At 43.6% G+C, this 13390-nt stretch overlaps 1 protein-coding gene across 1 annotated transcript in view; it reads right to left on the bottom strand.

Moving 5' to 3' along the window:
• Window positions 1-13390, bottom strand: part of CSDE1 (cold shock domain containing E1) — a 2062269-nt gene that overhangs the window by 1108213 nt on the left and 940666 nt on the right. The gene's annotated exons all lie outside the window — the stretch shown is intronic.

The raw sequence follows: 13390 nt of genomic DNA, 5'->3' as shown, positions 1-13390 counted from the left end.
AATGACGAAAAAAAAGTGAAACACGATGAACATCAAGTGGAAGTATGTTCTTTCATCTGAACATTCACTCTTATGGACATCATACGTGAGACGCATGTACATATGCAATCGTAAACCAGACACATAGTTTTCAGCGCAGCATTTTCACCATTAAATATAATGTGCCTAATAAATCTGAAGGAAATTTTACTGGGAAATAAAATACATCATGATGAAAATGAAAATATTTATGACACTATTTCCCCCAATAAAACAAATTGCTACAGACTTTCAAAATTGCATCAACTGTGACCAAATTAATTTGAGTTACAAATGGCAAACCCATTACTATTCTTATCAACAAGAGACCACATAGTGATACGTCTGTAGTAATTGCAATGGCCCAGAGAAGGATACAAAAGGCCCAGAGAAATGTACAAAATCAACTTGAATTCACCCAAAAGTTAAACACTTTCGCCTCCTATTACCAGACTTCATCCGAACAATTAAAACCATTTAAGTTCAACATTTTATATGGTAAAAGAACAATCCCATGACACTTAATTGATGCTCATCAAGATTAATTGAACCATCCACACATTTAGCTAATGTTAAGCTTTCTAACAATAAAAAGTTGAAACTACCTAAACCTTTTCTTAAAACTAACTACAAATTATCACATGTAATAACATATCACAACTCAACTGTATGTTTAAAAAAACTCTATAAACAAATTACTTATTTTCTACTTTCATGCCATGTTAACATTTTAAGTGTAGAAGCCTTGTAAGTATGCACAACTATATCCAAACCTTATACCGCTAAAGCTCTCCTCTTTAAAATTGGCATAACATTTATATCATCATTCAAAAGTACAGTTTTGTACCTACCATAAATGTAGATGTTTGATTGCTAATACAGCTGCAGTCATAACAGATGGGTTATCCCGCCGTCAGGCGGGTCCTCGGTCGGCTGAATTCCAAAGTCTAGGTCCGGCGTCGGTTGTCGTCGATTCTTCCCTGACGTCAGTGCGGCAGGGGGTATATAAAAGAACCAGCAGACGCCATCTTCTTCACTTTTTCTTGCCCCAGATGTCAGGTGCCCCCAGAAGGAAGGCAAAACAAACTTATGTAATAATGCAATATAGAATAATCAAAAAACAGTAGTTTGCAAGCAAATAAACCATAAAAGAATACCTAAATCAGGTTGTATGAGAAGGTGTTTGTCATAAGGCCTGTCCCAAGAGGGGATAGAGGGAGGGAAACCTGGACTGCAGCTGTATTAGCACTCGAACATCTACATTTATGGTAGGTACAAAACTGTACTATGTTCATCATGCATACAGCTGCAGTCATAACAGATGGGTAGAATCCCAAAGCTAAAAAAGGGTGGCTGGAACTAGGAGGAGCAAGGATGCCCTGCAAGACTGCTGTGGCAAAGCCCACTCTAGATTTAGAGTAAAGTGGAATGTGATAGTGCTTGGAGAAAGTGTGCACAGAACTCCAAGTGGCTGCTTCCAAAATGTCCTTGGTAGGAACCCCCCTAAGGAAAGCTGCAGAGGTAGCTGTGGCCCTTGTGGATTTGGATCTGATGCTTGAAGGCACAGTATTTCCATGAAATGAGTAACAAAAGCATATGCAGTGGGCTATCCATTTTGAGATTGTTTGGAGATAGCCTTTCCTTGAGCACCTGTAGCATAGGACACAGAGTTGCTCGGATTTTCTGAATGGCTTTGACCTGTCCAAATAACGAAGTTGTCTGTGACTGTCCAAGGAATGTAGTAGTCTTTCCCCTTTGTTTTGTGGGTTAGGGTAAAAGGTAGGTAAGTGGATAGTCTGATTCAAGGCTACACTGGATACTACCTTTGGCATAAAGGAAGGGTTGGTTCGTAAGGAAACTGTCCTGATGGAAAATGATGAAAGGTTGCATAGCCATGAGGGCCTGTAGTTCCGAAACCCTGCGTGCTGAGGTGATTAGCCAGAAGGAAGGCTGTTTTCCATGACAAATATTGCAGTTCTGTTGAAGCAGCTGGCTCAAATGGAGGCAGGGTCAGTTTTTCCAAAATGAAGTTGAGGTCCCAAGCAGGTACTGGTGGTTTCCTTGGGGGTTTTATATTCTTAGCCCCTCTGAGGAACTGTCTTAAGAGAGGATAAGAGAATAAAGGAGGATCTGTGTTGTATTGTGCAGACATGGCTGAAGCATGGATCTTGATGGAGGAGAAGGAAAGTCCACTGTTTAACATCTCAGCTAGGTACTGTAATATTTGAGGTAAATTTATTAACTAAGGATTCTGGCCCTTTTTCTGATTCTAGGCACAGAACCGTTTCCATTTGGCGGAGTAGGCTTTTCTAGTAGGTTGTCTTCTGGCCTCCAAGATGACATCCTGCACCTCCTTGGAGAGGAGGGTCTGTTGGGAAATCAAGGCATTCTCCATGCGGCTAGATTGAGGGTTTTCAGCTGACGGTGGAGTTTTGAAGTTGTGCTGGGACAACAGAAGAGGCACTAGAGGCAGGATCCATGGTGGGGAATGAGTCAGGCTCTTCAGGAGTGGATACCAGTGTTGTCTTGGCCAGTCTGGAGCAATGAGAATCATGTTTGGCCTCTCTGCTCTGGCTTTTAATAGAACTTTGGGCAGCAGAGGAAGAGGTGGAAAGGCATAGACTGTCAATGTTGTCCAATTGAAAGTGCGTCCACTTTCCAGGCCTGTGGATAATAGGTCCTTGAGCAAAATTTTTTCAGTTGGTAATTTCTGTGGGTAGTAAAGAGATCTATGTCTGGCTGTCCCCATGCCTGAGTTATCTTTGCAAAAACTTGAGGATGCAACTTCCATTCGTGTGGATCTGTCATTTATGCTTAGGCTGTCTGCCAGTGTGTTTTCCTTCCCTGGCAGGAATTGTGCTTGAAGTTGGATTTGCAATTCCAGAGCAGTGTTCCAAAGGGACATGGCTAGTCTGCACAGGGGGTATGAATGAGTTCCTCCCTGTTTGTTTATGTACCACATCACTGTGGTGTTGTCTGTCCTTATCAATAGCTGGCCTGGATGCAGTAGGTCTTTGAAGGCCATAATGGCATTTTGCACTGCTAGCATTTCCTTTTGATTGATGTGTATGTGCTTCTCTTTTTGGGACCATTTTCCCTGAATGCATTGATCTGTCATGTGCACCCCCCAGGCGTAGTCCAAGGCGTCTGTTGTGATGATTTGATTTGCTTGAGGTATGCAGAAGGGGAGACCTATGTTTCTTTGGCATGCTTGAGCCCACCACAGAAATTCCTTTTGAAGACATGGAATGAGTGGTATAATTGTTTCCAAACTGTGGCTGTGTTGAGACCATAAGTTTTTTAGGTACCATTGAAGTTTCCTCATATGCAGCTTTGCACATGGGATCAGCAGGATGCAAGATGCCATGAATCCCAGAGCCTGCAGGACTTTCCTTGCAGTCAGCCTGGTGAAGGTTGCCATTTTGCTGAAGTATTGAGATAGTTGCCCTTGCTTCTCTGGCATGAGGTAGGCCATCTGGGTGTTTGTATTCAAGCTGGCACCCAGGAAAATTATTGTTTGAGAGGGTATTAGTTTTGATTTCTTTTTGTTGACTGTGTATCCCAGAAAGTTCAACAGTTTTATTACAAACGCCAGGTGTTTCAGAAGTATGTGCTTGCTGTCCGCTTGGATCAGACAGTCATCCAGATATTAGTATATTTGTATCCCTTGAAGTCTGCAGAAGGCAATTACTGATGCCAGGCATTTCGTAAACACTCTGGGCGCAGTAGGTAAGCCAAAGGGCAATGCAGAGAATTGATAATGGGTTGAACCTGCAAGAAATCTGAGATATCTTCTGCAATCTTGCCTGTTAGGGACATGCAGGTATGCCTCGAGGTCCAATGTTACCAGCAGAGACTCCTTGCCCAGCATGAGAAGAAGCTGCTGTAATGTGAGCATCTTGAATTTTGGTACGAGTAAATATGTGTTTAGGATGGAAAGGTCTAAAATAGGTCTCCAATGTTTGTCCTTCCTTGGTACCAGGAATAGTCTGGAATAAAAACCTTGACCTTGTTCCTTTGCAGGTACCTCTTGAATAGCTTTCATATAGTACAGTTTTGTACCTACCATAAATGTAGATGTCCGAACTGGATAGCATCTGCAGTCATAACAAATGGGTTGTCCTGTCGTCAGGCAGCCCTTCGGTCGGCCGGATTCCAAAGTCTGGGTCCGGCTTCGGCTGATGTCGCACTTCACCCAACGTCATCTCTGCTGGTCTTCGGGTATAAAGGCATCAGCCGACGCCATTTTCCTCAGTGTTTCTTGCCCCAGATGCCAGTTGCCCTCTTGGAAGGCTAAATTTTGGATAAATGCCAATGTTTCCCAAAAAGTAGAAGGCAAACACAAAAAATAAGCATGTATGTACATATATACAAACAAATACACCATAAGAGACTCCCCCCCCAGCTAGCTATTAGGAGGGTAAATACCCTAGGAGTACCACAGAGGGAAGGAGGGTAATCCTGACTGCAGATGCTATCCAGTTCGACATCTACATTTATGGTAGGTACAAAACTGTACTATGTCCTTCATGGATGCGCCTGCAGTCATAACAAATGGGTAGAATACCATAGCCAAACTAGGGTGGAGGAAGTAAAATTATGGTGTAGTTAGGATCCCTTGCAGTACAGCAGTGGCAAACCCTGCTCGGGATCTAGAGTATAGAGGTAAATTATAATGCTTGGCAAATGTATGCACGGAGGTCCAAGTAGCCGCCTCAATAATGTCCTTGGATGCCACCTCGTGAAGAAAGCTGTGGTAGTGGCTGTAGCCCTTGTAGAATGAGGTCTTATGTTCTGTGGAATTGGTTTTCCATGGTAGGAGTAATAGAATCTTATGCAATTTCCTATCCATTTGGAGATTGTCTGTTTGGAAATTGCTTTTCCTTCCCTTCCTGTTGCATAGGCTACTAAAAGCTGGTCAGTTTTTCTGTTACTTTTGGTTCTGTCCAGGTAGTAGCGTAACTGCCTATGTACATCCAAGGTATGCAGCAGTCTTTCTCCCCTGTTCTGTGGATTGGGAAAGAAGGTAGGTAGGTGGATTGCCTGGTTTAAAGACACTCTGGATACCACCTTAGGCATAAATGTAGGATTAGTTCTCATGGACACCCTATCTTGATGGAAGATTAGGAAGGGTTGCACTGCCATTAAGGCCTGTAGTTCCGAAACCCTCCTTGCTGAGGTAATTGCCAGTAGGAAAGCAGTTTTCCATGACAGGTGTTGCAGAACTGCTGTTGCTGCTGGTTCAAACGGAGGGAGTGTCAACTTTTCTAGCACAAAGTTCAAGTCCCATGCTGGTAATGGTGGTTTCCTAGGAGGTTTTACATTCTTGATCCCTCTGAGGAACTGCCTGAGTAGAGGATGAAAAGACAGGTGGATCAAGCTGTATTCTGCTGAAATAGCTGATGCATGTATCTTGATGGAGGAATAGGACAGGCCTGTATGTAGAAGCTCTGCCAAGTACTCCAGAATGTTAGCAATATCTATGTTCGACATCTTTTCCTCTTTCAGTACTCCAAATGACAAACCTTTTCCATTTTCCTGCATAGTTCCTTCTTGTTGAAGGTCTGCGGGCTTCAAGGATAATGTCTTTAACCCTTTGGGAAAGGTCTGGGTTAGTTGCTGCTATGTGATGTTCCAGGCAGTCAGTTGCAAGGTTTTAGGTTTGGATGCATGATGTTGTAGTTGTTCTGAGTTAACATCAAAGGCATCAGGGTATTGACCACATTCTCTCCCGAGACATGCTCCTCAGCAATGGGTACCAGTGTTGTCTTGGCCAATTTGGAGCTATCAGGATTATCCTTGGACGTTCCTCTTTGATTTTCAGTAGTACCTTGTGTATCAAGGGAAGAGGTGGAAATGCATATGCTGTCAGGCCTTTCCAGCTGAAGGATAGAGAGTCCACCTTCCATGCAAGTGGGTGGAATGTCCTTGTGCAGAATTTTTTGAGCTGGTGATTGAGTAGGGATGCGAATAGATCTATTTGTGGCATTCCCATTTCTTTGTGATGGCCTTGAAGATGTCCGGTGTAGCATCCATTCGTGAGCATCCGAGGTGGTTCTGCTTAACATGTCTGCTAAGGTGTTTTCTTTTCCCGGCACAAATATTGCCTGTAACTGGATGTTGTAGCTGAGAGCCAGATTCCAAAGGTCCAAAGTCATTCTGCATAGGGGGTATGAATGAGTGCCTCCCTGTTTGTTGATGTACCACATGACTGTGGTGTTGTCTGTCCTTATCATCAGATGGCCTTCTTTGAGGAATGGTCTGAATTTTTGGATTGCCAGTTTTACTGCCAGCATTTCTTTTTGGTTTATGTGCAGGTGCAGCTGGTCTCGAGTCCACAATCCTTGTATGCATTTGTCCAGCATGTGTGCCCCCCATCCTAGGTCTGAGGCGTCCGTTGTGATGGTTTGGCTTGCTCGAAAGTTGTGGAAGGGTAAGCCTGGGTTTGACTGGCATGCTTGAGCCCACCATAGGAACTCCTGTTTTAGGCATGGGATTAGTGGGATTTCTGTTTCTAAGCTGTGCCTGTGCTGAGACCATAAATTCTTTAGGTACCACTGTAGCTTTCTCATATGCAGTCTGGCATGTGGGACCAAGATTATGCATGATGCCATGAAGCCCAAGGCCTGCAGAACTTTTCTTGCTGTTAGTTTGTTCTGCTTTGTTAATGCCAAGAAGTAAAGAGGGAGTTCTTTTTGTTTTTCTCCAGTTTGGAATGCCATTTGTATTACTGTGTCCATTTCAGCCCAAGAATGTTCTTGTTTGGGATGGTATCAGCCTTGACTTTTGTAAATTGACTGTGTATCCCAGGGCTTGTAGCAAGTAAATGACCCTTTGTAAATCTGTTGTCAGCTTGCTTTTGTTGTCCGCTTGTAACAGGCAGTCGTCCAGGTATGGATAAATTTGGATTCCCTGTAGTCTGCAGTGAGCGTTTACTGATGCCAGGCATTTTGTGAATACTCTGGGCGCAGTAGATAAGCCAAAGGGCAATGCTGAGAAATGATAATGCTCTGATCCTGCAAGAAATCTGAGGTATCTTCTGCAATTTGGTCGAATGGGGACGTGCAGGTATGCCTCCTTGAGATCTAGAGTTACCAGCCAACACTCCTTGCCCAGCATGGGAAGAAGTTGCTGTAGGGTCAGCATTTTGAATTTTGGGACAATGATGTATGTGTTTAAGACGGACAGGTCGAGAATAGATCTCCAACTTTTCTCTTTTCTTGGTACTAGGAAGAGTCTGGAGTAGAATCCTTTGCCCTGTTCTGTTATTGGTACTCTTTCCACAGCTCTCATCCTTGTTAATTTTGCTATCTGCTGTAGAGCTTCTATTTTTTGATTTGGAGGTAGGTTTGGCATTCCTCTTTTTACTGGTAAGGTGTGGAAGTGGAACCGGTAAGCCTTGGTCTATGGTTTGCAAAATCCACTTGTCTTTTGTGATATAGTGCCAATTTTTCGAAAATAAGGCTAACTTTCCGCCTAAAGGTGCTGCTATTTGCTCCCTGGTAGGCGTGTCAGAGCCAAGTCACTGTGATTGTCCTGTTGCAGTGGCAGTGGTTGTGTCTGTGCCTCGGTTATTGCCTTGCCACTGTCGTCCTCTGTAGGCACCTCCTCCGGATTGATTTCTGCCTCTAGAGCGTCTATTCCTGCCCTTTGGGATTTTGTGGAGTCTGGAAAGGACCAATTTTGGCAGGCCAGTTCCTGCTAAACCTTGGGGGCTGAACCTGTAAGAAATTTTAACTGTTTGTACAGATTTTGCCTTTTCTTCCATTTTCTTCATTACTTGCTGGGCAGGTGTACCAAATAGACTGGCCTTATCCATAGGAGCATCTAACAGCTTTACTTTAACATGATCCGGTAAGACCTGTTCTTTCAACCATGCATGCCTTCTTATCACTGTGCCAGTCATGGCTGATCTAAATGAAGCCTCCAGTGCATCATAGCCACATTTTAAGGAATGGTTACTAACCTGTTAGATGTTATTCACCATTTCTAATACATATTTCTTATCTAAGGATTCATCAGAGGACAGTTTTTTAGTTAACTGATCAAGCATAAACTCTTGGTATTGGATCATATGAAACTGACAGTTTAAAGCTCTAGCTGAGAGAGTAGCAGAGGTGTAAACTTTTTTCCCCCATCTCTCTAAGGACCTGGATTCCCTTTCAGAAGGAATAGGGTTTTTAGCTGTGGTCGAGGCTACTGCCTTAGGCCCCTGGGATATAGTTTGGGATCTGCAAGTGGGGCCTTGTATAGGTGGTGATGAGTGTCTGGCACCCTGTAAAATCTATCTGGTTTGGCAGGGGCTGGAGGTAAAGAATCAGGAGCAGTGCAAACATCATTAAATGCATCATCCACAACAGGCAGTACAGGAGGTATAGCTAAGGGCCTATGTTGTGGTAAGTGCAGAAAAGTCCTAAGCCTTTTTCTTGAATCTGAGAAATCTTGTCCCTGCCATTGGAATTGTTCTCTCATGGCATGTAAGGTTTCCCCAAAGGAAAATTCCTCTGGTGGAGAGGCAGCTGGAATGGATTCTTCAGCATCGGAATCTTCATAAGTAGAAAAAGGAGCCTCTGGCTGGTCTGTAATGTCTGAGTCATCCGCAGAATCATCAGAGGACACTGGCTCGGGGGGCTCTGCTCTAGGTCTCTTTTTCTGGGGGCTGAGAGGCCCTGTCTGGGTGAGATTGGGATCCCCTAATTAAGGATATTAAATCTTCTGCCAGAGTAAGCATTTGTGAACTTGAAGTGGGCCTGTGTGAGGGGGGCTTAACAGGCACTGATTTAACAGATTTGGCTGCTTTAGCCCTGGCAAAGGCCTTAATAGACATGGCTGCAGGAGGCCTAGCAGCACCACGTGCTGGGGTAGAGACATCCAAAGGGATGGTGTCTGATAAATCACTAGGAACCACAGTTGTAGGCAAAATTTCTGAGGCCGATTCAACTAAGGTAGCAGGAGCCTCAGTATTAGTCATGGATTCGGCTGAAGATTGACCGTTTTCTCGGTTTCGCGAAACCGAGACACTCGCGCTTGCTTAACCGTGGTTTCGCCGAAACCGCGGACCGCGAGTGTCGGTCTTTTTCTTTGCGTTTTTTAACAATTTGGGTAGTCGGAGGATCCGACGGCATAATGTACGCAAAATCTGAGCCGGAAAACTGTTCAGCAAACTGCGACCGACGCCTAAGCGTTCGTCGGTTGAAGGAAGCACAGGCCGAACAGGCTGCTACGTCGTGGTCTGGGCCTAAGCAAGGCAGACAGTAAGAGTGGAAATCTTTATGAGGTATTTGTTTCCCACAAGTTAAACAGTTATTGACTTTTTCTGACATCGGCTGAGGCAAGAAAGAGTCCCCAACGGGTACTTAGCTTTTAGAAGTCTTGAAGTAGTATTCGGTAGTAGTAATCTCTGGATCTGACCGACCGGCACTTGCGAATAGCTTCTGCTTGCGCCACGCTGCAAGAAAGACTGAGGAAAATGGCGTCGGCTGATGCCTTTATACCCGAAGACCAGCAGAGATGACGTCGGGTGAAGTGCGACATCAGCCGAAGCCAGACCCAGACTTTGGAATCCGGCCGACCGAAGGGCTGCCTGACGACAGGACAACCCATTTGTTATGACTGCAGATGCATCCATGAAGGACATCCATGAGAGCTGAAATTTGTTTTTGTGCCTCTGCCCTTTGATTTTGTGGCAGGTTTGGCATGCCTCTCATTTTTGGAAGGGTGTGAAAGTGGAATCTGTAGCCTCTGTCTATAATGTCCAGGATCCATTTGTCTTTTGTGACAATATGCCAATTTTTTGAAAATAATGCCAGTTTTCCGCCTAAAGGTGCTGCCATTAAAGCTTTGCTTGGCATGCAAAGGGGAAAGTCATTGTGTCTGCTTTCTGAATGACTGTGATCTATCTTCTCCACCTCTTGGGGTAGGTGCTTGCCATTGTCTGGCTCTGAATGATCCTTGAGATTGCCCTCTACCCCTCGGCCTGTATCTGCCTCTTTGAGGTCTGTCCGTGGCTGGAAAGGACCAATTTTTTGAAGGCCAGTTTCTGCTGAAACGTGGAGGTTGTACCTGTAGGAAATCTTTCACTGTTTGCATTGATCTTGCCTTTTCCTCCATTTTCTTTAGTACCTCCTCAGCTTTAACACCAAACAATACATCTTTTTGAAGAGGTGCATCTAGTAATTTAGCTTTGACATGATCTGGTAAGGTTTGCTCTTTGAACCAAGCATGTCTACGTATGACAGACCCTGTAACAGCAGCTCTACATGAGGCCTCTAAAGCATCAAAACCACACTGCAAGGTATGTTTACCCACTTGCTCTGCACTATGCAACAAATCCTGCAACTCCTTTAAATCTGGTTGCTCAAGTTGTGTCATTTTGCTTTTCAACTGAGATAACAAAAATTGTTGATACTTTAACATATGGAACTGACAGTTTAATGCCTTCATGGTTAAAGTGGCCGAGGTGTACACCTTTTTCCCCCACCTTTCTAAAGCCCTGGAATCTCTCTGAAGATAATGGGTTGTTAGCAGTAGAGACCTTAATTCCCTTGGGACCCTGTGAAATAGTTTCTGGGTCAGCAGCATGGCTTTTGTATAGGAACTGGTGTGAATCAGGAACCCGGCAATACCGGTCAGGTTTAACAGGAGCTGGAGGTAAAGAATCTGGGTTGAGGCTGGCTTCTGTGTACACATCATCTAATATATCTAAGACAGGAGGGATAGCCAGAGGCCTGTGCTGGGGAAGAAAGAGAAAATCCCTGAGCCTTTTCTAGGAATCTGAGTAATCTTGGCCTTCCCAGTGAAAGTGTTCCCTCAAGGTATGTAGGGTTTCCCCAAAAGAATAGTCCTGGGGGGGGGGGGGGACAGAGGGAATGGACTCCTCAGCATCAGAGTCTTCAAAAGGGGAATATGAATATTCCTGGTCCTCAGAATGTTCTGAGGTAATAGAGGCTTGATCTGAGGAAGGGTAGTCTTCCTCCAATCTGGGCCTTTTGTCCGAGGGGGGTTGAGAACCCTGATAAGAGTAATCAAATTCTCAACCATTTTGAGAAGCATCTGTTTTTTAGGCATGGGGCCTTGAGAGGGGGGTCTGTGGTCCTTGTTTTTTAGTTTTCATGGCTGCTTTGGATTTTGTGAAAACCTTAATGGAAAAGGAGGAAGGCCTGAAGACACCTTGAGAAGTGGCAGGCCTGTCTAAACTCTGAGTTTCCCCGCCAAGAGTGGCGTCGGTATCTGTAGTCGGAATGGGGGCCGAGGAACCTGCGACCTCGGGCACAGAAGACACCGGTAATGAAGCGTCATCGGTACTCAGGGGCTGCGTAGGCGCCTCACTGAGAACCGGAGCACCGGTAGTCTGCTTTAGCGTGGTGTTGGTAGAAGTCGCGGACCTCATATGTCGGTCCTTATGTATGCGTCTTACTCAAAACTGGAGTCGGAGTATCAGACGACATAATGTAATTAAATTTTTTACCAAAATAGTGGTGGGCGAACTCCACCAGACGCTTAGTGCGTTTGTTGAATCTAGCACAAAAACGGCAGGCCGAGATGTCGTGGTCTGGGCCTAAGCAAGGAATACAGAAAGAATGGAAATCCTTATGTGGTATTTGCTTCCCACATGAAATGCAATTATTAACTTTGTCTGACATCGGTCTGAGGCAAGAAAAGTTTCCCCAACGGGGTACTTAGCTTTCAAGAAGACTTCGGCTGAAATATTTTCGTAAATCTCAGGAGCTGGCTGACCGGCACTTGCGAACTGCTTCTGCTTCAGGCACCACGCGGCAAGAAAGACTGAAGAAGATGGCGTCGGCTGGTTCTTTTATACCCCTGCCGCACTGACGTCAGGGAAGAAGCAACGACAACTGATGCCGGACCTAGACTTTGGAATTCAGCCAACCGAGGACCCGCCTGACGGCAGGATAACCCATCTGTTATGACTGCAGCTGTATGCACAATGAATATCCAGGTCATGTGGCAGCATTTAATCTAAGTTGCCAGTACAATTCTCTTAAGGCTAACTTATTCTTCCATACCCCCCTTTGAACTTTTTCCACTATCTTTATTATTCCATAATAGAATGTAGTAAAATAATAGCAACCGAGTGTGTTTGTAAAGTGCATTGCTCAAATTATTTTGCTGAACGGCATATGTACGTTCATATATACATTTATGAAGAATCTCTAGTCTTCCCCACGTAAAAGTGATAACATCCCTGGCATACAACAATGTACACCAACTCTTTGCTCCCACAATTCCTAGCGTCTAATTTAACCTGTTGTGGGGGGTGCCCTACAATAACCTCTCCCTAGTAAAATAAAAACCACAAAACTTAAATACCAAACATATACGTGTCCCCCTGTCATCATAGGGGTTAACAGGATCTTCAAGAAAAACTTCAAAGTGTGTTTTGTTTTACTTTTAAACATAACCCAATTTTTAGAGAATTTTCATAACATCTGTACTGAACTCACCGTAATATAAAACCACTGAATTGTACTTCTATCAAGATGTTGGCAAGTAGCTTACTCGCTACCCAAAAGTGGTTTATATCAAGTACCCCAACTCTTCTAATACTCTCTCACTACAGTCAGTAATCAATTCTAATGGATACCCCTCTATCCCCAAACATTTTAAAAAGTTGTGATAACTCATTTAAAATCCTGAACCTCAGAACACATCCTAGCTGCTGTAATCATTTGTCCTTTTACTAAATTGTTCTTAATGTAAAAAGGATGATAGCTCTGAAAGTCCAGAAAAGTATTGGAATGTGTGGGTTTCTTATACAGCTTTGACTCAAAACAATTTTCGTAATTTTTAAACTAATGTAACATCTACGTAATCTACACTATCTGGAGAAAACCTATGAGCAAGTTTACAATATGGACAAATATTATTCATATCATTTACTAATTCATCTGCCTCACATTCGTTGTTTTTTTCCATAAAATAAACATCTAAACAACGCAAGTAAATGTGCCACTGGTCTTTATGTTTAGAATTAAATATAAACTTTTTCTCAAATGAAAACATGACTAGGTTTGCATAGATGGGTGCAAAGCTAGCAACCACCACTACTTAATCTGCTTAAAATACTCTCTTTCAAAGGTAAGGAAGTTATTAAACAGAATAAATTTCATGAGCTCCATCAGAAAATTAATCAAGGTGTTATTAAGTACCCTTAAATCTTGGATAGCTTCATAAAAAGTTCAAGGCATTCACCATTACTATTCCTCAAAATGTATACAGACGGAATGGATTACAAGCAGTTGTGTCTTTACTGGGTCCCTATGCACTTAACTGCATGGTGAGACCTTAGCAGTTTGTGAAATTCTGGAAAACTGTCACTATTTTGCACATTTTGTATTACAGCATTCCAGAA

Source organism: Protopterus annectens, chromosome 7.part0 (assembly GCF_019279795.1).
Source record: "Protopterus annectens isolate FY-2018-M chromosome 7.part0, PAN1.0, whole genome shotgun sequence".
NCBI classification, from domain to species: domain Eukaryota; kingdom Metazoa; phylum Chordata; order Ceratodontiformes; family Protopteridae; genus Protopterus; species Protopterus annectens.
Note: the sequence above shows the minus strand (reverse complement) of the source record. Positions and strands in the feature narration are given on the sequence as shown.